The sequence below is a fragment of the Leuresthes tenuis genome, unplaced genomic scaffold (assembly GCF_036924035.1).
Source record: "Leuresthes tenuis unplaced genomic scaffold, fLeuTen1.0.hap1 SCAF_12, whole genome shotgun sequence".
Classification (NCBI taxonomy): Eukaryota; Metazoa; Chordata; class Actinopteri; order Atheriniformes; family Atherinopsidae; genus Leuresthes; species Leuresthes tenuis.
In genome coordinates, this window is record NW_027325366.1 from 1,232,982 (window position 1) to 1,250,896 (window position 17,915).

Below are 17,915 nucleotides of genomic sequence, written 5' to 3' on the forward strand. Positions count from 1 at the left end.
TTTTCATTTTGTTCCTCCCCATCTCTAAGGCAATGCCCACCTGCCTGGGGTGACTGCACTGTATGACCTCACCTGACAACTGCGCAGCTGCATATCTGTTGTGTAGACATGCTGCAGCATTCAGCGTACCTTACTAAACATCCATTTTAAAGACGGCAAGGTTTTGCTAAAACAGTGACACAAGGTCAAAAACGGGTGAAGTAGACCAGAAATATTTATGTTAAACAGCCAAATCAGGGGAAAGCGCGAACGCAGTCCCCCACTACCAGAAATTATGCAGTCGAGATTCCCACATTTGGGGAATTCGCAAGGGTCAGTACAGTTGGTGTGCAATGACTGAGCCTCACCTTGAGTGAACCACCTTCTTGATCATGGTGTCTCTCCTGCCAGGTAAGTATGAGTTGGAAATGTCAGAGGCTGATACCTCTTTCCCAGGTGCCTCACTCGATCGGACGGTGCTGCAACTTCAACTGTCTGGTGTGCCATGCCAGCAGCAGCAGCTACCCCGAAACTAAAACATTTGCAGATTAAAACAGTAAGGCTTTTCATTATCTTTCTGATCACTTCTTCTTTTAAACAACCAAGGAACTTGCAGCACAAATGTATTTCTTTCCCCTCCTCCCCATCTCTAAAGCCACACCCACACTGGGAAATTTTTTGTTGAGGCAAACCCTCACGGCTGGGCAGCTGCATATCTCCAGTGCAGACATGCTGCAGCATTTGGCAAACCTTGCTAAACATCCACTTCAGTGGTCACATGTCCTCTTTTTTTCATTTTGTTCCTCCCCATCTCTAAGGCAATCCTCACCTGACAACTGCGCAGCTGCATATCTGTTGTGTAGACATACTGCAGCATTCAGCGTACCTTACTAAACATCCATTTTATCCATCCAGCGCATCTCCAAGCATCGACCCGGTACTGCAGTGCCGCTGGGAACGGTGCGCTCTTCTCTGCTCTTGTGAAAAAGCAAACAGTGGTGCAGGATGGAAGTTTCAGGGAGCTCAAGATGAAATTTTCTTTTAGTCTGCTGAGAAAAAGGAGTGATTGCGAAGCAGACTTTAACACGGCTCTGGGAGCGAGCCGGGTGCCGGCTAACCGGGAGAATTGCTTGAAAGAAACGCGACACCGAATGAGCGCTCAGAACAAAGCCTCAATACGGTGTTTCCCATGGTGTTTGTGGCTGCCTTGTCTTTTGCACAGAGTAAAAAACAAGGCAGCCATCGAATAGGGCCCGATTGTTCCTACTTGGTCAGCCGAGGAGCAAGAGGGAGCAAGCGTCTCAACCAAGCAAAGCTCACCATGGGGAAGGTGGCTATGCCAACTGGCCTGGTGCCCTGCTCCCGCAGTGACGGATAATCGTACTCTGGTTTCTCTTCATAGCGTACAAGTCTTTCGCCTTTTACTAAAGACTTCCGTGGAGAGAAGCACTAATGAGTTGTTTCTTTTTTTGGCAGGCTTTACCTTTGCGGGTGAAGCCCTTTCTGTCTGTGCAAAAGAAATCTTGTTCCTGTGCAGAGTGACTTCCCTGAGTAGAGTCGCCTTACTTGTTGTGACTGTGCTGATGTTGCTTGACACAAAGTCCAAAAAAGGTAATGTAGACCAGAAATATTCATGTTAAACAGGCAAAACAGGGGAAAGCGCGAACGCAGTCCCCCACTACCAGAAATTATGCAGTCGAGATTCCCACATTTGGGGAATTCGCAAGGGTCAGTACAGTCGGTGTGCAATGACTGAGCCTCGCCTTGAGTGAACCACCTTCTTGATCATGGTGTCTCTCCTGCCAGGTAAGTATGAGCTGGAAATGTCAGAGGCTGATACCTCTTTCCCAGGTGCCTCACTCGGCCGGACGGTGCTGCAACTTCAACTGTCTGGTGTGCCATGCCAGCAGCAGCAGCTACCCCGAAACTAAAACCTTTGCAGATTAAAACAGTAAGGCTTTTCATTATCTTTCTGATCACTTCTTCTTTTAAACAACCAAGGAACTTGCAATAAAAATGTATTTCTTTCAGCGCATCTCCAAGCATCGACCCGGTACTGCAGTGCCGCTGGGAACGGTGCGCTCTTCTCTGCTCTTGTGAAAAGGCAAACAGTGGTGCAGGATGGAAGTTTCAGGGAGCCCAAGATGAAATTTTCTTTTAGTATGCTGAGAAAAGGGAGTGAATGCGAGGCAGACTTTAACACGGCTCTGGGAGCGAGCCGAGTGCGGGCTAACCGGGAGAATTGCTTGAAAGAAACGCGACACCGAATGAGCGCTCAGAACAAAGCCTCAATACAGTGTTTCCCGTGGTGTTTGTGGCTGCCTTGTCTTTTGCACAGAGTAAAAAACAAGGCAGCCATCGAATAGGGCCCGATTGTTCCTACTTGGTCAGCCGAGGAGCAAGGGGGAGCAAGCGTCTCAACCAAGCAAAGCTCACCATGGGGAAGGTGGCTATGCCAACTGGCCTGCTGCCCTGCTCCCGCAGTGACGGATAATCGTACTCTGGTTTCTCTTCATAACGTACAAGTCTTTCGCCTTTTACTAAAGACTTCCGTGGAGAGCAGCACTAATGAGTTGTTTCTATTTTTGGCAGGCTTTACCTTTGCGGGTGAAGCCCTTTCTGTCTGTGCAAAAGAAATCTTGTTCCTGTGCAGAGTGACTTCCCTGAGTAGAGTCGCCTTACTTGTTGTGACTGTGCCGATGTTGCTTGATTGGTGCTCGCGGGAGTGCAAAGTTATACCGTTTAGAAGGGCTGAAGAGTGCTCAGTTCAGCGGGTGGGCGGAGGTGCAAAGTGACTCTCTCGCCACCTATGGCCAAAGAAAGAACACCGCAACAAGTGCGCATTGTGCCAGGAAGGGCCCTCGGACGTGAACCAGTGAACAGTTATCGCTTCTCGGCCTTTTGGCTAAGATCAAGTGTAGTATCTGTTCTTATCAGTTTAATAACTTATATATCCTCTATACGTGGACTACATATTAATTGGATTTTTAGGAACAGGAGTTGAAAAAGGAGCTTGCTCCGTTCACTCCAAGCATCGACCCGGTACTGCAGTGCCGCTGGGAATGGTGCGCTCTTCTCTGCTCTTGTGAAAAAGCAAACAGTGGTGCAGGATGGAAGTTTCAGAGAGCCCAAGATGAAATTTTGTTTTAGTCTGCTGAGAAAAGGGAGTGAATGCGAGGCAGACTTTAACACGGCTCTGGGAGCGAGCCGAGTGCGGGCTAACCGGGAGAATTGCTTGAAAGAAACGCGACACCGAATGAGCGCTCAGAACAAAGCCTCAATACGGTGTTTCCCGGTGCCCCTTTCATGGTGCTTTGGACATTACTGACTCCAGGAGCCAGAGCACAAATTTGCATATTTCTTCCAGAGAGCAGTGTTTGACAATCGGCCATGTTGCCACTAGAGGACGCCACCCACGGACCTCCGGGAGCCAGGCTCCACCTCTGCACACTTGGGGCGGCTTCCTGATTCTATTTACTGCGAGAAAAGTGCTTAAAAATCGGCCTTGTATCCGCAAAAATCTGCCTCAAATTGCCTCCGATAGCAATGCTCCAACTTGGCACACTTTTCCCCAAGACAGGGGTGCCAAGTTGGAGCGGTTTCCCTGGTTCAATTTCCCCCGAGAAAAGTGTTCAAAAATTGGCCTCATGTCTGCGAAAATGCCCCTCAATTCACCTCCTGGAGCCAGGCACCAAGTTGGTAAAATACCCCACCGAGAAAAGTGCTTCAAAATTGGCCTTGTGTCCGCGAAAATCCGCCTCAAATTACCTCTGGGAGTCATGCTCCAACTTGGCACACTTTTCCCCAAGACAGGGGTGCCAAGTTGGGGCAGTTTCCCTGGTTCAATTACCCCCGAGAAAAGTGTTCAAAAATCGGCCTCATGTCCGCGAAAATGCCCTTCAATTGACCCCCTGGAGCCAGGCACCAAGTTGGTAAAATACCGCACCGAGAAAAGCGCTTGAAAATCGGCCTTGTGTCCACGAAAATCCGCCTCAAATTACCTCCGTGAGTCATGCTCACATTGTGATGGCACACTTTCCCCCAAGACAAGTGTGCCAAGTTGGAGCGGTCGAATTTGCCCCAAGGAAAGTGTCCGAAATTAAACCCCCTCAAGCAGGCAGCACCCTCTCTGAATGGAGCCACCCTCCTCCGTTCAGTCTTCCACTGGATCTCCAAACCTCCAGGAACCATGCCTACCAGCGGGCCCTCTGCACCCACACTTAAGCACCCCTCCACGGACTGCACCATCCATCCACACCTGCGGAAACTCCGCGCCCCTGGTACTATAAACCTTTTTAAAAAGTGGCCAGATTGGAAAAAAAAATTTGGCCACTTATTAATTATTTTTATAGTACCAGGGGCGTGGAGTTCCAGGCAGTTCGGATCCTTGTTGCAGTCCATGGAGGGTGGCTTAAATGTGGGTGCACGGGGCCGGCTGTTGGGGATGGTTTCCTGGAGGTTAGAAGAAACAGGGGATGACTGACCAGAGGGGGCTCATGGGCGGGTGCAGCCGGCTCTAGGAGGTCTAATTTCGGACAATTTTCTCGGGGCATAGTGGATTGAAGACTGACAGCTGGCGGTCAATTGAGGTGTATTTTCGCGGAGAAAAGAACGATTTTTAAGCACTTTTTCCGGGGGATATTTTACCAACTTTGGGCCTGACTCCAGGAGGTCAGTTGAGGGGGATTTTCGCGGACATTAGGCCGATTTTTGAGCACTTTTCTCGGGGGAAATTGGACTAGGTAAACCTCTCCAATTTAGCACACTTTCCACCGGGGAAAAGGACACCCCTTTGGATCGAAGAGTCCCGACTTCTGGAGGTCAATTGAGGCGGATTTTTGCTGAGAAATGATCGATTTTTAAGCACTTTTCTCGGGCGGAATTTATCAACTTGGGGCCTGGCCCCCTGATAATTCATAAAAGAACCAGGCTCCAGGCCCCCTAAGCTGGAAAACACACCCTTACTCAATCATCTCTCCTTGGGTAAAAACTCTTCCTTGAGCCCCCTGATAATATACATAAGAACAAGGCTCCAAGCCCCCTGTCCGAGAAAACACACCCGTACATAAGCACCTTTCCTTGGGTAATAACTCTGCCTTGAACCCCCTGATAATTCATAAAAGAACCAGGCTCCAGGCCCCCTGTCCTAGAAAACACACCCTTATTTAAGCACCTCTCCTTGGGCAAAAACTCTGCCTTGAGCCCCCAGGTACTGTCTAAAAGAACCAGGCTCCAGGCCTCCTGTCCTGAAAAACACACCCTTATTCAAGCACCTTTCCTTGGGCAAAAACTCTGTCTTGAGCCCCCAGGTACTGTCTAAAAGAACCAGGCTCCAGGCCCCCTGTCCTGGAAAACGCACCCTTATTCAAGCACATCTCCTTGGGCAAAAACTCTGCCTTGAGCCCCCTGGTACTGTCTAAAAGATCCAGGCTCCAGGCCCCCTGTCCTGAAAAACACACCCTTATTCAAGCACCTTTCCTTGGGCAAAAACTCTGCCGTGAGACCCCTGGTACTGTGTAGAAGAACCAGGCTCCAGGCCCCCTGTCCTGGAAAATGCACCCTTATCCAAGCACCTCTCCTGGGGCAAAAAATATGCCTTGAGCCCCCTGGTACTGTCTAAAAGAACCAGGCTCCAGGCGTCCTGTCCTGGAAAACGCACCCTTATTCATAATAATCCCAGGTTTCTTTACAGCACTGTTGCCAGGCTGACAAAGAGTCCGAGCTCTGTTGAGCCATGTATTCCTTTAACTCTCAGCAGTGATGATTTCATGACATTCTTTATCAATAAAATTGTTTCTATCAGAGAGAAGATTGATGGAATCCTTCCAACTATTATCACTGATGTATTATCAAGTAGAGCAGCTTTAGAAGTATCTTTAGAACCTGATTTGTATTTAGACGGCTTCTGCCCAGTTGATCTATCTGAGCTAACAACAGCAATAGTCTCTTCTAAACCATCAACTTGTATGTTAGACCCAATCCCAACCAGACTGTTCAAGGAGGTTTTCCCCTTAATCAATACTTCCATATTGGATTTGATCAATCAGTCTTTGTTGACAGAAGCCTCAATACGGTGTTTCCCGTGGTGTTTGTGGCTGCCTTGTCTTTTGCACAGAGTAAAAGACAAGGCAGCCATCGAATAGGGCCCGATTGTTCCTACTTGGGCAGCCGAGGAGCAAGGGGGAGCAAGCGTCTCAACCAAGAAAAGCTCACCATGGGGAAGGTGGCTATGCCAACTGGCCTGGTGCCCTGCTCCCGCAGTGACGGATAATCGTACTCTGGTTTCTCTTCATAACGTACAAGTCTTTCGCCTTTTACTAAAGACTTCCGTGGAGAGCAGCACTAATGAGTTGTTTCTATTTTTGGCAGGCTTTACCTTTGCGGGTGAAGCCCTTTCTGTCTGTGCAAAAGAAATTTGTTCCTGTGTAGAGTGACTTCCCTGAGTAGAGTCGCCTTAATTGTTGTGACTGTGCCGATATTGCTTGAATGGTGCTCGCGGGAGTGCAAAGTTATACCATTTAAAAGGGCTGAAGAGTGCTCAGTGACTCTCTGGCCACCTATGGCCATAAAAAGAACACCGCGACAAGTGCGCATTGTGCCAGGAAGGGCCCTCGGACGTGAACCAGTGGACAGTTATCGCTTCTCGGCCTTTTGGCTAAGATCAAGTGTAGTATCTGTTCTTATCAGTTTAATATCTGATATGTCCTCTATACGAGGACTACATATTAAATGAATTTTTAGGAACAGGAGTTGAAAAAGGAGCTTGCTCCGTTCACTCCAAGCATCGACCCGGTACTGCAGTGCCGCTGGGAACGGTGCGCTCTTCTCTGCTCTTGTGAAAAAGCAAACAGTGGTGCAGGAAGGAAGTTTCTTTTAGTCTGCTGAGAAAAGGGAGTGAATGCAAGGCAGACTTTAACACGGCTCTAGGAGCGAGCCGAGTGCGGGCTAACCGGGAGAATTGCTTGAAAGAAACGCGACACCGAATGAGCGCTCAGAACAAAGCCTCAATACGGTGTTTCCCGTGGTGTTTGTGGCTGCCTTGTCTTTTGCACAGAGTAAAAGACAAGGCAGCCATCGAATAGGGCCCGATTGTTCCTACTTGGTCAGCCGAGGAGCAAGGGGGAGCAAGCGTCTCAACCAAGCAAAGCTCACCATGGGGAAGGTGGCTATGCCATCTGGCCTGGTGCCCTGCTCATGCAGTGACGGATAATCGTACTCTGGTTTCTCTTCATAACGTACAAGTCTTTCGCCTTTTACTAAAGACTTCCGTGGAGAGCAGCACTAATGAGTTGTTTCTATTTTTGGCAGGCTTTACCTTTGCGGGTGAAGCCCTTTCTGTCTGTGCAAAATAAATCTTTTCCTGTGCAGAGTGACTTCCCTGAGTAGAGTCGCCTTACTTGTTGTGACTGTGCCGATGTTGCTTGAATGGTGCTCGCGGGAGTGCAAAGTTATACCATTTAAAAGGGCTGAAGAGTGCAAAGTGACTCTCTGGCCACCTTTGGCCATAAAAAGAACACCGCGACAAGTGCGCATTGTGCCAGGAAGGGCCCTCGGACGTGAACCAGTGGAAAGTTATCGCTTCTCGGCCTTTTGGCTAAGATCAAGTGTAGTATCTGTTCTTATCAGTTTAATATCTGATATGTCCTCTATACAAGGACTACATATTAAATGGATTTTTAGGAACAGGAGTTGAAAAAGGAGCTTGCTCCATTCACTCCAAGCATCGACCTGGTACTGCAGTGCCGCTGGGAACGGTGCGCTCTTCTCTGCTCTTGTGAAAAAGCAAACAGTGGTGCAGGAAGGAAGTTTCAGGGAGCCCAAGATGAAATTTTCTTTTAGTCTGCTGAGAAAAGAGAGTGAATGCGAGGGAGACTTTAACACGGCACTGGGAGCGAGCCGAGTGCGGGCTAACCGGGAGAATTACTTGAAAGAAACGCGACACCGAATGAGCGCTCAGAACAAAGCCTCAATACGGTGTTTCCCGTGGTGTTTGTGGCTGCCTTGTCTTTTGCACAGAGTAAAAGACAAGGCAGCCATCAAAAAGGGCCCGATTGTTCCTACTTGGGCAGCTGAGGAGCAAGGGGGAGCAAGCGTCTCAACCAAGCAAAGCTCACCATGGGGAAGGTGGCTATGCCAACTGGCCTGGTGCCCTGCTCCCGCAGTGACGGATAATCGTACTCTGGTTTCTCTTCATAACGTACAAGTCTTTCGCCTTTTACTAAAGACTTCCGTGGAAGAAAGCACTAATGAGTTGTTTCTATTTTTGGCAGGCTTTACCTTTGCGGGTGAAGCCCTTTCTGTCTGTGCAAAAGAAATCTTTTCCTGTGCAGAGTGACTTCCCTGAGTAGAGTCGCCTTACTTGTTGTGACTGTGCCGATGTTGCTTGAATGGTGCTCGCGGGAGTGCAAAGTTATACCATTTAAAAGGGTGCTCAGTGCAGCGGGTGGGCGGAGGTGCAAAGTGACTCTCTGGCCACCTATGGCCATAAAAAGAACACCGCGACAAGTGCGCATTGTGCCAGGAAGGGCCCTCGGACGTGAACCAGTGGACAGTTATCGCTTCTCGGCCTTTTGGCTAAGATCAAGTGTAGTATCTGTTCTTATCAGTTTAATATCTGATATGTCCTCTATACGAGGACTACATATTAAATTGATTTTTAGGAACAGGAGTTGAAAAAGGAGCTTGCTCCGTTCACTCCAAGCATTGACCCGGTACTGCAGTGCCACTGGGAACGGTGCCCTCTTCTTTGCTCTTGTGAAAAAGCAAACAGTGGTGCAGGATGGAAGTTTCTTTTAGTCTGCTGAGAAAAGGGAGTGAATGCGAGGCAGACTTTAACACGGCTCTGGGAGCGAGCCGAGTGCGGGCTAACTGGGAGAATTGCTTGAAAGAAACGCGACACCGAATGAGCGCTCAGAACAAAGCCTCAATACGGTGTTTCCCGTGGTGTTTGTGGCTGCCTTGTCTTTTGCACAGAGTAAAAAACAAGGCAGCCATCGAATAGGGCCCGATTGTTCCTACTTGGTCAGCCGAGGAGCAAGGGGGAGCAAGCGTCTCAACCAAGCAAAGCTCACCATGGGGAAGGTGGCTATGCCAACTGGCCTGGTGCCCTGCTCCCGCAGTGACGGATAATCGTACTCTGGTTTCTCTTCATAACGTACAAGTCTTTCGCCTTTTACTAAAGACTTCCGTGGAGAGCAGCACTAATGAGTTGTTTCTATTTTTGGCAGGCTTTACCTTTGCGGGTGAAGCCCTTTCTGTCTGTGCAAAAGAAATCTTGTTCCTGTGCAGAGTGACTTCCCTGAGTAGAGTCGCCTTACTTGTTGTGACTGTGCCGATGTTGCTTGAATGGTGCTCGCGGGAGTGCAAAGTTATACCATTTAAAAGGGCTGAAGAGTGCTCAGTGCAGCGGGTGGGCGGAGGTGCAAAGTGACTCTCTGGCCACCTATGGCCATAAAAAGAACACCGCGACAAGTGCACATTGTGCCAGGAAGGGCCCTCGGACGTGAACCAGTGGACAGTTATCGCTTCTCGGCCTTTTGGCTAAGATCAAGTGTAGTATCTGTTCTTATCAGTTTAATATCTGATATGTCCTCTATACGAGGACTACATATTAAATGGGTTTTTAGGAATAGGAGTTGAAAAAGGAGCTTGCTCCGTTCACTCCAAGCATCGACTCGGTACTGCAGTGCCGCTGGGAACGGTGCGCTCTTCTCTGCTCTTGTGAAAAAGCAAACAGTGGTGCAGGATGGAAGTTTCAGGGAGCCCAAGATGAAATTTTCTTTTAGTCTGCTGAGAAAAGAGAGTGAATGCGAGGGAGACTTTAACACGGCACTGGTAGCGAGCCGGGTGCGGGCTAACCGGGAGAATTACTTGAAAGAAACGCGACACCGAATGAGCGCTCAGAACAAAGCTTCAATACGGTGTTTCCCTTGGTGTTTGTGGCTGCCTTGTCTTTTGCACAGAGTAAAAGACAAGGCAGCCATCGAATAGGGCCCGATTGTTCCTACTTGGTCAGCCGAGGAGCAAGGGGGAGCAAGCGTCTCAACCAAGCAAAGCTCACCATGGGGAAGGTGGCTATGCCAACTGGCCTGGTGCCCTGCTCCCGCAGTGATGGATAATCGTACTCTGGTTTCTCTTCATAACCTATAAGTCTTTCGCCTTTTACTAAAGACTTCCGTGGAGAGCAGCACTAATGAGTTGTTTCTATTTTTGGCAGGCTTTACCTTTGCGGGTGAAGCCCTTTCTGTCTGTGCAAAAGAAATCTTGTTCCTGTGCAGAGTGACTTCCCTGAGTAGAGTCGCCTTACTTGTTGTGACTGTGCCGATGTTGCTTGAATGGTGCTTGCGGGAGTGCAAAGTTATACCATTTAAAAGGGCTGAAGAGTGCTCAGTGCAGCGGGTGGGCGGAGTTGCAAAGTGACTCTCTGGCCACCTATGGCCATAAAAAGAACACCGCGACAAGTGCGTATTGTGCCAGGAAGGGCCCTCGGACGTGAACCAGTGGACAGTTATCGCTTCTCGGCCTTTTGGCTAAGATCAAGTGTAGTATCTGTTCTTATCAGTTTAATATCTGATATGTCCTCTATACGAGGACTACATATTAAATGGATTTTTTAGGAACAGGAGTTGAAAAAGGAGCTTGCTCCGTTCACTCCAAGCATTGACCCGGTACTGCAGTGCCGCTGGGAACGGTGCGCTCTTCTCTGCTCTTGTGAAAAAGCAAACAATGGTGCAGGATGGAAGTTTCTTTTAGTCTGCTGAGAAAAGGGAGTGAATGCGAGGCAGACTTTAACACGGCTCTGGGAGCGAGCCGAGTGCGGGCTAACCGGGAGAATTGCTTGAAAGAAACGCGACACCGAATGAGCGCTCAGAACAAAGCCTCAATACGGTGTTTCCCGTGGTGTTTGTGGCTGCCTTGTCTTTTGCACAGAGTAAAAAACAAGGCAGCAATCGAATAGGGCCCGATTGTTCCTACTTGGTCAGCCGAGGAGCAAGGGGGAGCAAGCGTCTCAACCAAGCAAAGCTCACCATGGGGAAGGTGGCTATGCCAACTGGCCTGGTGCCCTGCTCCCGCAGTGACGGATAATCGTACTCTGGTTTCTCTTCATAACGTACAAGTCTTTCGCCTTTTACTAAAGACTTCCGTGGAGAGCAGCACTAATGAGTTGTTTCTATTTTTGGCAGGCTTTACCTTTGCGGGTGAAGCCCTTTCTGTCTGTGCAAAAGAAATCTTGTTCCTGTGCAGAGTGACTTCCCTGAGTAGAGTCGCCTTACTTGTTGTGACTGTGCCGATGTTGCTTGAATGGTGCTCGCGGGAGTGCAAAGTTATACCATTTAAAAGGGCTGAAGAGTGCTCAGTGACTCTCTGGCCACCTATGGCCATAAAAAGAATACCGCGACAAGTGCGCATTGTGCCAGGAAGGACCCTCGGACGTAAACCAGTGGACAGTTATCGCTTCTCTGCGTTTTGGCTAAGATCAAGTGTAGTATCTGTTCTTATCAATTTAATATCTGATATGTCCTCTGTACGAGGACTACATATTACATGGATTTTTAGGAACAGGAGTTGAAAAAGGAGCTTACTCCGTTCACTCCAAGCATCGACCTGGTACTGCAGTGCCGCTGGGAACGGTGCGCTCTTCTCTGCTCTTGTGAAAAAGCAAACAGTGGTGCAGGATGGAAGTTTCAGGGAGCCCAAGATGAAACTTTCTTTTAGTCTGCTGAGAAAAGGGAGTGAATGCGAGGTAGACTTTATCACGGCTCTGGGAGCGAGCCGAGTGCGGGCTAACCGGGAGAATTGCTTGAAAGAAACGCTACACCGAATGAGCGCTCAGAACAAAGCCTCAATACGGTGTTTCCCGTGGTGTTTGTGGCTGCCTTGTCTTTTGCACAGAGTAAAAGACAAGGCAGCCATCGAATAGGGCCCGATTGTTCCTACTTGGTCAGCTGAGGAGCAAGGGGGAGCAAGCGTCTCAACCAAGCAAAGCTCACCATGGGGAAGGTGGCTATGCCAACTGGCCTGGTGCCCTGCTCCCGCAGTGACGGATAATCGTAGTCTGGTTTCTCTTCATAACGTACAAGTCTTTCGCCTTTTACTAAAGACTTCCGTGGAGAGCAGCACTCATGAGTTGTTTCTATTTTTGGCAGGCTTTACCTTTCCGGGTGAAGCCCTTTCTGTCTGTGAAAAAGAAATCTTGTTCCTGTGCAGAGTGACTTCCCTGAGTAGAGTCGCCTTACTTGTTGTGACTGTGCCGATGTTGCTTGAATGGTGCTCGCGGGAGTGCAAAGTTATACCATTTAAAAGGGCTGAAGAGTGCTCAGTGCAGCGGAGGTGCAAAGTGACTCTCTGGCCACCTATGGCCATAAAAAGAACACCGTGACAAGTGCGCATTGTGCCAGGAAGGGCCCTCGGACGTGAACCAGTGGACAGTTATCGCTTCTCGGCCTTTTGGCTAAGATCAAGTGTAGTTTCTGTTCTTATCAGTTTAATATCTGATATGTCCTCTGTACGAGGACTACATATTAAATGGATTTTTAGGAACCGGAGTTGAAAAAGGAGCTTGCTCCGTTCACTCCAAGCATCGACCCGGTACTGCAGTGCTGCTGGGAACGGTACGCTCTTATCTGCTCTTGTGAAAAAGCAAACAGTGGTGCAGGATGGAAGTTTCAGGGAGCCCAAGATGAAATGTTCTTTTAGTCTGCTGAGAAAAGGGAGTGAATGCGAGGTAGACTTTAACATGGCTCTGGGAGCGAGCCGAGTGCGGGCTAACCGGGAGAATTGCTTGAAAGAAACGCAACACCGAATGAGCGCTCAGAACAAAGCCTCAATACGTTGTTTCCCGTGGTGTTTGTGGCTGCCTTGTCTTTTGCACAGAGTAAAAGACAAGGCAGCCATCGAATAGGGCCCGATTGTTCCTACTTGGTCAGCCAGGGAGCAAGCGTCTCAACCAAGCAAAGCTCACCATGGGGAAGGTGGCTATGCCAACTGGCCTGGTGCCCTGCTCCCGCAGTGACGGATAATCGTACTCTGGTTTCTCTTCATAACGTACAAGTCTTTCGCCTTTTACTAAAGACTTCCGTGGAGAGCAGCACTAATGAGTTGTTTCTATTTTTGGCAGGCTTTACCTTTGCGGGTGTAGCCCTTTTTGTCCGTGCAAAAGAAATCTTGTTCCTGTGCAGAGTGACTTCCCTGAGTAGAGTCGCCTTACTTGTTGTGACTGTGCCGATGGTGCTCGCGGGAGTGCAAAGTTATACCATTTAAAAGGGCTGAAGAGTTCTCAGTGCAGCGGGTGGGCGGAGGTGCAAAGTGACTCTCTGGCCACCTCTGGCCATAAAAAGAACACCGCGACAAGTGCGCATTGTGCCAGGAAGGGCCCTCGGACGTGAAGCAGTGGACAGTTATCGCTTCTCGGCCTTTTGGCTAAGATCAAGTGTAGTATCTGTTCTTATCAGTTTAATATCTGATATGTCCTCTATACGAGGACTACATATTAAATGGACTTTTAGGAACAGGAGTTGAAAAAGGAGCTTGCTCCGTTCACTCCTAGCATTGACCCGGTACTGCAGTGCCGCTGGGAACGGTGCGCTCTTCTCTGCTCTTGTGAAAAAGCAAACAGTGGTGCAGGATGGAAGTTTCTTTTAGTCTGCTGAGAAAAGGGAGTGAATGCTAGGCAGACTTTAACACGGCTCTGGGAGCGAGCCGAGTGCGGGCTAACCGGGAGAATTGCTTGAAAGAAACGCGACACCGAATGAGCGCTCAGAACAGAGCCTCAATACGGTGTTTCCCGTGGTGTTTGTGGCTGCCTTGTCTTTTGCAGAGAGTAAAAGACAAGGCAACCATCGAAAAGGGCCCGATTGTTCCTACTTGGTCAGCCGAGGAGCAAGGGGGAGCAAGCGTCTCAACCAAGCAAAGCTCACCATGGGGAAGGTGGCTATGCCAACTGGCCTGGTGCCCTGCTCCCGCAGTGACGGATAATCGTACTCTGGTTTCTCTTCATAACGTACAAGTCTTTCGCCTTTTACTAAAGACTTCCGTGGAGAGCAGCACTAATGAGTTGTTTCTATTTTTGGCAGGCTTTACCTTTGCGGGTGAAGTCCTTTCTGTCTGTGCAAAAGAAATCTTGTTCCTGTGCAGAGTGACTTCCCTGAGTAGAGTCGCCTTACTTGTTGTGACTGTGCCGATGTTGCTTGAATGGTGCTCGCGGGAGTGCAAAGTTATACCATTTAAAAGGGCTGAAGAGTGCTCAGTGCAGCGGGTGGGCGGAGGTGCAAAGTGACTCTCTGGCCACCTATGGCCATAAAAAGAACACCGCGACAAGTGCGCATTGTGCCAGGAAGGGCCCTCGGACGTGAACCAGTGGACAGTTATCGCTTCTCGGCCTTTTGGCTAAGATCAAGTGTAGTATCTGTTCTTATCAGTTTAATATCTGATATGTCCTCTATACGAGGACTACAGATTAAATGGATTTTTAGGAACAGGAGTTGAAAAAGGAGCTTGCTCCGTTCACTCCAAGCATCGACCCCGTACTGCAGTGCCGCTTGGAACGGTGCGCTCTTCTCTGCTCTTGTGAAAAAGCAAACAGTGGTGCAGGATGGAAGTTTCTTTTAGTCTGCTGAGAAAAGGGAGTGAATGCGAGGCAGACTTTAACACGGCTCTGGGAGTGTCTTTCGCCTTTTACTAAAGACTTCCGTGGAGAGCAGCACTAATGAGTTGTTTCTATTTTTGGATGGCTTTACCTTTGCGGGCTAAGTCTTTTCTGTTTGTGCAAAAGAAAATCATGTTGCTGTGCAGAGTGACTTCTCGGAGTAGAGTAGAGCCAAGTAGATTCTTATTTGTTGTTTCTCTATCTTTTGGTTAAGACTATGATTGCCTTCTCTGTGTCCTTGATTTTGTGCATGCTTTGGCATTAAGAACCTGTGCTTAAGAGGTATTTTTGTGCTTGATTAAAGTTTTCCAACTATATTGTAGTTAAAATTCTTTATCAAAATGTTTTTGGTTGTTTTTGCTTTCTTGCTCATTGCAGGTTGAAATACTGCAATGGCATTTGGAATTGCACCTGGAGGGTCCCCATCCAACAATGGCAAGACCCCCAGGGCTTCTAGGGCCTGAAACATCTCCCACCCATGATTGTCTTGCAGAAAAACAGAGGCTACATCCACTACCAGGGACAGCCGAAACTCTGCCGCGTGGGGAGCATGGGCATCTGTTGGACGCCTGCACAAAGGTATTTTGTCGCAAATGTAGAGAAATTGGTCACACCATCGAAGAGTGTACGAATGGCAGAAAGTGCAATCTCTGTGGAGAATAAAACCACCTCTTCAGAGATTGCCCAAAATCTTTTGCCAACAAGTTGAAATCCCTAAAAATACAGGAAGGAGGTGGAAATGGAGGGCAGTCAGAGGCAGTTGATGAGCTATTTAAAACAGCTAGGCTGGGAAATTCAAATTTACCACCAAAACCCCTGAATGGTGGACAGCAGTCAGGTGAGGCAGAAGACGGGGAGGGGCCTGCAGAAGCCCCACAAATGGAAAGCTCCTTTTAGGTTGAGGAAAGGCAAGGCAAGTTTATTTGTAGAGCACAATTCGTAAACAAAATTGCTTTACAGCTACATAAAATCACAAGAAGGCCAATAAAATAATTCCATAAAAGATAGAAAATAACTAATTAATTAACTTAAAAGCGAAGAGTGCAAATAAAATACTTTCAGTTGTCATGTGCACAGCTAAATAGAACTGTTTTAAAGTCTATTCTCTGAGCGGCAGAAAGCTAGTGCAGAGACCTGAGCACTGGACTAATATGGTGATATTTTCTGGTTCTAGTCAGGACTGAATGAACTGCTCTCCATCATTGGAGGCTTAAACTTTGATTAAAAGTAACCTATAAAAGCAATAGTTTGGCTTCTAATGACTGAAACAAAACCCAGAAGAGTGGAGCAGCAGCTACCCCGGAACTAAAATGTTTGCAGATTAAAACAGTAAGGCTTTTCATTATCTTTCTGATCACTTCTTCTTTTAAACAACCAAGGAACTTGCAGCACAAATGTATTTCTTTCCCTTCCTCCCCATCTCTATAGCCACACCCATCCACACTGGGAAATTTCTCAGTTGAGGCAAACCCTCACGGCTGGGCAGCTGCATATCTCCAGTGCAGACATGCTGCAGCATTTGGCAAACCTGGCTAAACATCCACTTCAGTGGTCACATTTCCTCTTTTTTTCATTTTGTTCCTCCCCATCTCTAAGGCAATGCCCACCTGCCTGGGGTGACTGCACTGTATGACCTCACCTGACAACTGCGCAGCTGCATATCTGTTGTGTAGACATGCTGCAGCATTCAGCATACCTTACTAAACATCCATTTTAAAGATGGCAAGGTGTTATAAAACAGTGACACAAGGTCAAAAAAGGGTAAGGTAGACCAGAAATGTTCATGTTAAACAGCCAAATCAGGGGAAAGCGCGAACGCAGTCCCCCACTACCAGAAATTATGCAGTCGAGATTCCCACATTTGGGGAATTCGCAAGGGTCAGTACAGTCGGTGTGCAATGACTGAGCCTCGCCTTGAGTGAACCACCTTCTTGATCATGGTGTCTCTCCTGCCAGGTAAGTATGAGTTGGAAATGTCAGAGGCTGATACCTCTTTCCCAGGTGCCTCAATCGGCTGGACGGTGCTGCAACTTCAACTGTCTGGTGTGCCATGCCAGCAGCAGCAGCTACCCCGAAACTAAAATGTTTGCAGATTAAAACAGTAAGGCTTTTCATTATCTTTCTGATCACTTCTTCTTTTAAACAACCAAGGAACTTGCAGCACAAAATGTATTTCTTTCCCCTCCTCCCCATCTCTAAAGCCACACCCACACTGGGAAATTTCTCAGTTGAGGCAAACCCTCACGGCTGAGCGGCTGCATATCTCCAGTGCAGACATCCTGCAGCATTTGGCAAACCTTGCTAAACATCCACTTCAGTGGTCACATGTCCACTTTTTTCATTTTGTTCCTCCCCATCTCTAAGGCAATGTCCACCTGCCTGGGGTGACTGCACTGTATGACCTCACCTGACTGCGCAGCTGCATATCTGTTGTGTAGACATGCTGCAGCATTCAGCGTACCTTACTAAACATCCATTTTAAAGATGGCAAGGTGTTGCTAAAACAGTGACACAAGGTCAAAAAAGGGTAATGTAGACCAGAAATATTCATATTAAACAGCCAAATCAGGGGAAAGCGCGAACGCAGTCCCCCACTACCAGAAATTATGCAGTCGAGATTCCCACATTTGGGGAATTCGCAAGGGTCAGTACAGTCGGTGTGCAATGACTGAGCCTCACCTTGAGTGAACCACCTTCTTGATCATGGTGTCTCTCCTGCCAGGTAAGTATGAATTGGAAATGTCAGAGGCTGATACCTCTTTTTCAGGTGCCTCACTCGGCCGGACGGTGCTGCAACTTCAACTGTCTGGTGTGCCATGCCAGCAGCAGCAGCTACCCCGAAACTAAAATGTTTGCAGATTAAACAGTAAGGCTTTTCATTATCTTTCTGATCACTTCTTCTTTTAAACAACCAAGGAACTTGCAGCACAAACGTATTTCTTTCCCCTCCTCCCCATCTCTAAAGCCACACCCACCCACACTGGAAAATTTCCCAGTTGAGGCAAACCCTCACGGCTGAGCAGCTGCATATCTCCAGTGCAGACATGCTGCAGCATTTGGCAAACCTTGCTAAACATCCACTTCATTAGACACATGTCCTCTTTTTTCATTTTGTTCCTCCCCATCTCTAAGGCAATGCCCACCTGCCTGGGGTGACTGCACTGTATGACCTCACCTGACAACTGCGCAGCTGCATATCTGTTGTGTAGACATGCTGCAGCATTCAGCGTACCTTACTAAACATCCATTTTAAAGACGGCAAGGTGTTGTTAAAACAGTGACACAAGGTCAA

At 48.3% G+C, this 17,915-nt stretch overlaps 25 non-coding genes across 25 annotated transcripts; 21 read left to right on the forward strand and 4 right to left on the reverse strand.

Annotated features, from left to right (window-relative positions):
* Window positions 1-234: 234 nt before the first annotated feature.
* Window positions 235-398, reverse strand: LOC140265891 (U1 spliceosomal RNA). The gene has a single exon (XR_011906575.1). It is a non-coding gene; the product is annotated as a U1 spliceosomal RNA (small nuclear RNA).
* A 961-nt stretch (window positions 399-1,359) lies between these two features.
* On the forward strand, window positions 1,360-1,473 carry LOC140320772 (U5 spliceosomal RNA). Its single transcript, XR_011918555.1, has one exon. It is a non-coding gene; the product is annotated as a U5 spliceosomal RNA (small nuclear RNA).
* Window positions 1,474-1,629: 156 nt separating this feature from the next.
* Window positions 1,630-1,793, reverse strand: LOC140320274 (U1 spliceosomal RNA). The gene has a single exon (XR_011918138.1). It is a non-coding gene; the product is annotated as a U1 spliceosomal RNA (small nuclear RNA).
* Window positions 1,794-2,475: 682 nt separating this feature from the next.
* LOC140320974 (U5 spliceosomal RNA) lies at window positions 2,476-2,589 on the forward strand. Its single transcript, XR_011918740.1, has one exon. It is a non-coding gene; the product is annotated as a U5 spliceosomal RNA (small nuclear RNA).
* A 275-nt stretch (window positions 2,590-2,864) lies between these two features.
* LOC140320491 (U2 spliceosomal RNA) lies at window positions 2,865-3,055 on the forward strand. Its single transcript, XR_011918336.1, has one exon. It is a non-coding gene; the product is annotated as a U2 spliceosomal RNA (small nuclear RNA).
* A 3,197-nt stretch (window positions 3,056-6,252) lies between these two features.
* Window positions 6,253-6,366, forward strand: LOC140320976 (U5 spliceosomal RNA). The gene has a single exon (XR_011918741.1). It is a non-coding gene; the product is annotated as a U5 spliceosomal RNA (small nuclear RNA).
* Window positions 6,367-6,614: 248 nt separating this feature from the next.
* LOC140266265 (U2 spliceosomal RNA) lies at window positions 6,615-6,805 on the forward strand. The gene has a single exon (XR_011906909.1). It is a non-coding gene; the product is annotated as a U2 spliceosomal RNA (small nuclear RNA).
* Window positions 6,806-7,191: 386 nt separating this feature from the next.
* LOC140320977 (U5 spliceosomal RNA) lies at window positions 7,192-7,305 on the forward strand. Its single transcript, XR_011918742.1, has one exon. It is a non-coding gene; the product is annotated as a U5 spliceosomal RNA (small nuclear RNA).
* A 248-nt stretch (window positions 7,306-7,553) lies between these two features.
* LOC140320278 (U2 spliceosomal RNA) lies at window positions 7,554-7,744 on the forward strand. Its single transcript, XR_011918142.1, has one exon. It is a non-coding gene; the product is annotated as a U2 spliceosomal RNA (small nuclear RNA).
* Window positions 7,745-8,153: 409 nt separating this feature from the next.
* LOC140265923 (U5 spliceosomal RNA) lies at window positions 8,154-8,267 on the forward strand. Its single transcript, XR_011906604.1, has one exon. It is a non-coding gene; the product is annotated as a U5 spliceosomal RNA (small nuclear RNA).
* Window positions 8,268-8,533: 266 nt separating this feature from the next.
* On the forward strand, window positions 8,534-8,724 carry LOC140266260 (U2 spliceosomal RNA). The gene has a single exon (XR_011906905.1). It is a non-coding gene; the product is annotated as a U2 spliceosomal RNA (small nuclear RNA).
* A 386-nt stretch (window positions 8,725-9,110) lies between these two features.
* On the forward strand, window positions 9,111-9,224 carry LOC140320978 (U5 spliceosomal RNA). Its single transcript, XR_011918743.1, has one exon. It is a non-coding gene; the product is annotated as a U5 spliceosomal RNA (small nuclear RNA).
* Window positions 9,225-9,499: 275 nt separating this feature from the next.
* LOC140320210 (U2 spliceosomal RNA) lies at window positions 9,500-9,690 on the forward strand. The gene has a single exon (XR_011918080.1). It is a non-coding gene; the product is annotated as a U2 spliceosomal RNA (small nuclear RNA).
* A 409-nt stretch (window positions 9,691-10,099) lies between these two features.
* LOC140265845 (U5 spliceosomal RNA) lies at window positions 10,100-10,213 on the forward strand. Its single transcript, XR_011906533.1, has one exon. It is a non-coding gene; the product is annotated as a U5 spliceosomal RNA (small nuclear RNA).
* A 275-nt stretch (window positions 10,214-10,488) lies between these two features.
* Window positions 10,489-10,680, forward strand: LOC140320220 (U2 spliceosomal RNA). Its single transcript, XR_011918089.1, has one exon. It is a non-coding gene; the product is annotated as a U2 spliceosomal RNA (small nuclear RNA).
* Window positions 10,681-11,066: 386 nt separating this feature from the next.
* On the forward strand, window positions 11,067-11,180 carry LOC140320979 (U5 spliceosomal RNA). Its single transcript, XR_011918744.1, has one exon. It is a non-coding gene; the product is annotated as a U5 spliceosomal RNA (small nuclear RNA).
* Window positions 11,181-11,429: 249 nt separating this feature from the next.
* LOC140320537 (U2 spliceosomal RNA) lies at window positions 11,430-11,620 on the forward strand. Its single transcript, XR_011918374.1, has one exon. It is a non-coding gene; the product is annotated as a U2 spliceosomal RNA (small nuclear RNA).
* Window positions 11,621-12,029: 409 nt separating this feature from the next.
* Window positions 12,030-12,143, forward strand: LOC140265970 (U5 spliceosomal RNA). Its single transcript, XR_011906647.1, has one exon. It is a non-coding gene; the product is annotated as a U5 spliceosomal RNA (small nuclear RNA).
* Window positions 12,144-12,410: 267 nt separating this feature from the next.
* LOC140320455 (U2 spliceosomal RNA) lies at window positions 12,411-12,601 on the forward strand. The gene has a single exon (XR_011918304.1). It is a non-coding gene; the product is annotated as a U2 spliceosomal RNA (small nuclear RNA).
* Window positions 12,602-13,000: 399 nt separating this feature from the next.
* LOC140320980 (U5 spliceosomal RNA) lies at window positions 13,001-13,114 on the forward strand. The gene has a single exon (XR_011918745.1). It is a non-coding gene; the product is annotated as a U5 spliceosomal RNA (small nuclear RNA).
* Window positions 13,115-13,378: 264 nt separating this feature from the next.
* On the forward strand, window positions 13,379-13,569 carry LOC140320271 (U2 spliceosomal RNA). Its single transcript, XR_011918135.1, has one exon. It is a non-coding gene; the product is annotated as a U2 spliceosomal RNA (small nuclear RNA).
* A 386-nt stretch (window positions 13,570-13,955) lies between these two features.
* LOC140320981 (U5 spliceosomal RNA) lies at window positions 13,956-14,069 on the forward strand. Its single transcript, XR_011918746.1, has one exon. It is a non-coding gene; the product is annotated as a U5 spliceosomal RNA (small nuclear RNA).
* Window positions 14,070-14,344: 275 nt separating this feature from the next.
* Window positions 14,345-14,535, forward strand: LOC140320384 (U2 spliceosomal RNA). Its single transcript, XR_011918238.1, has one exon. It is a non-coding gene; the product is annotated as a U2 spliceosomal RNA (small nuclear RNA).
* Window positions 14,536-16,423: 1,888 nt separating this feature from the next.
* On the reverse strand, window positions 16,424-16,587 carry LOC140320287 (U1 spliceosomal RNA). Its single transcript, XR_011918149.1, has one exon. It is a non-coding gene; the product is annotated as a U1 spliceosomal RNA (small nuclear RNA).
* Window positions 16,588-17,189: 602 nt separating this feature from the next.
* LOC140320930 (U1 spliceosomal RNA) lies at window positions 17,190-17,353 on the reverse strand. Its single transcript, XR_011918700.1, has one exon. It is a non-coding gene; the product is annotated as a U1 spliceosomal RNA (small nuclear RNA).
* Window positions 17,354-17,915: the final 562 nt, after the last annotated feature.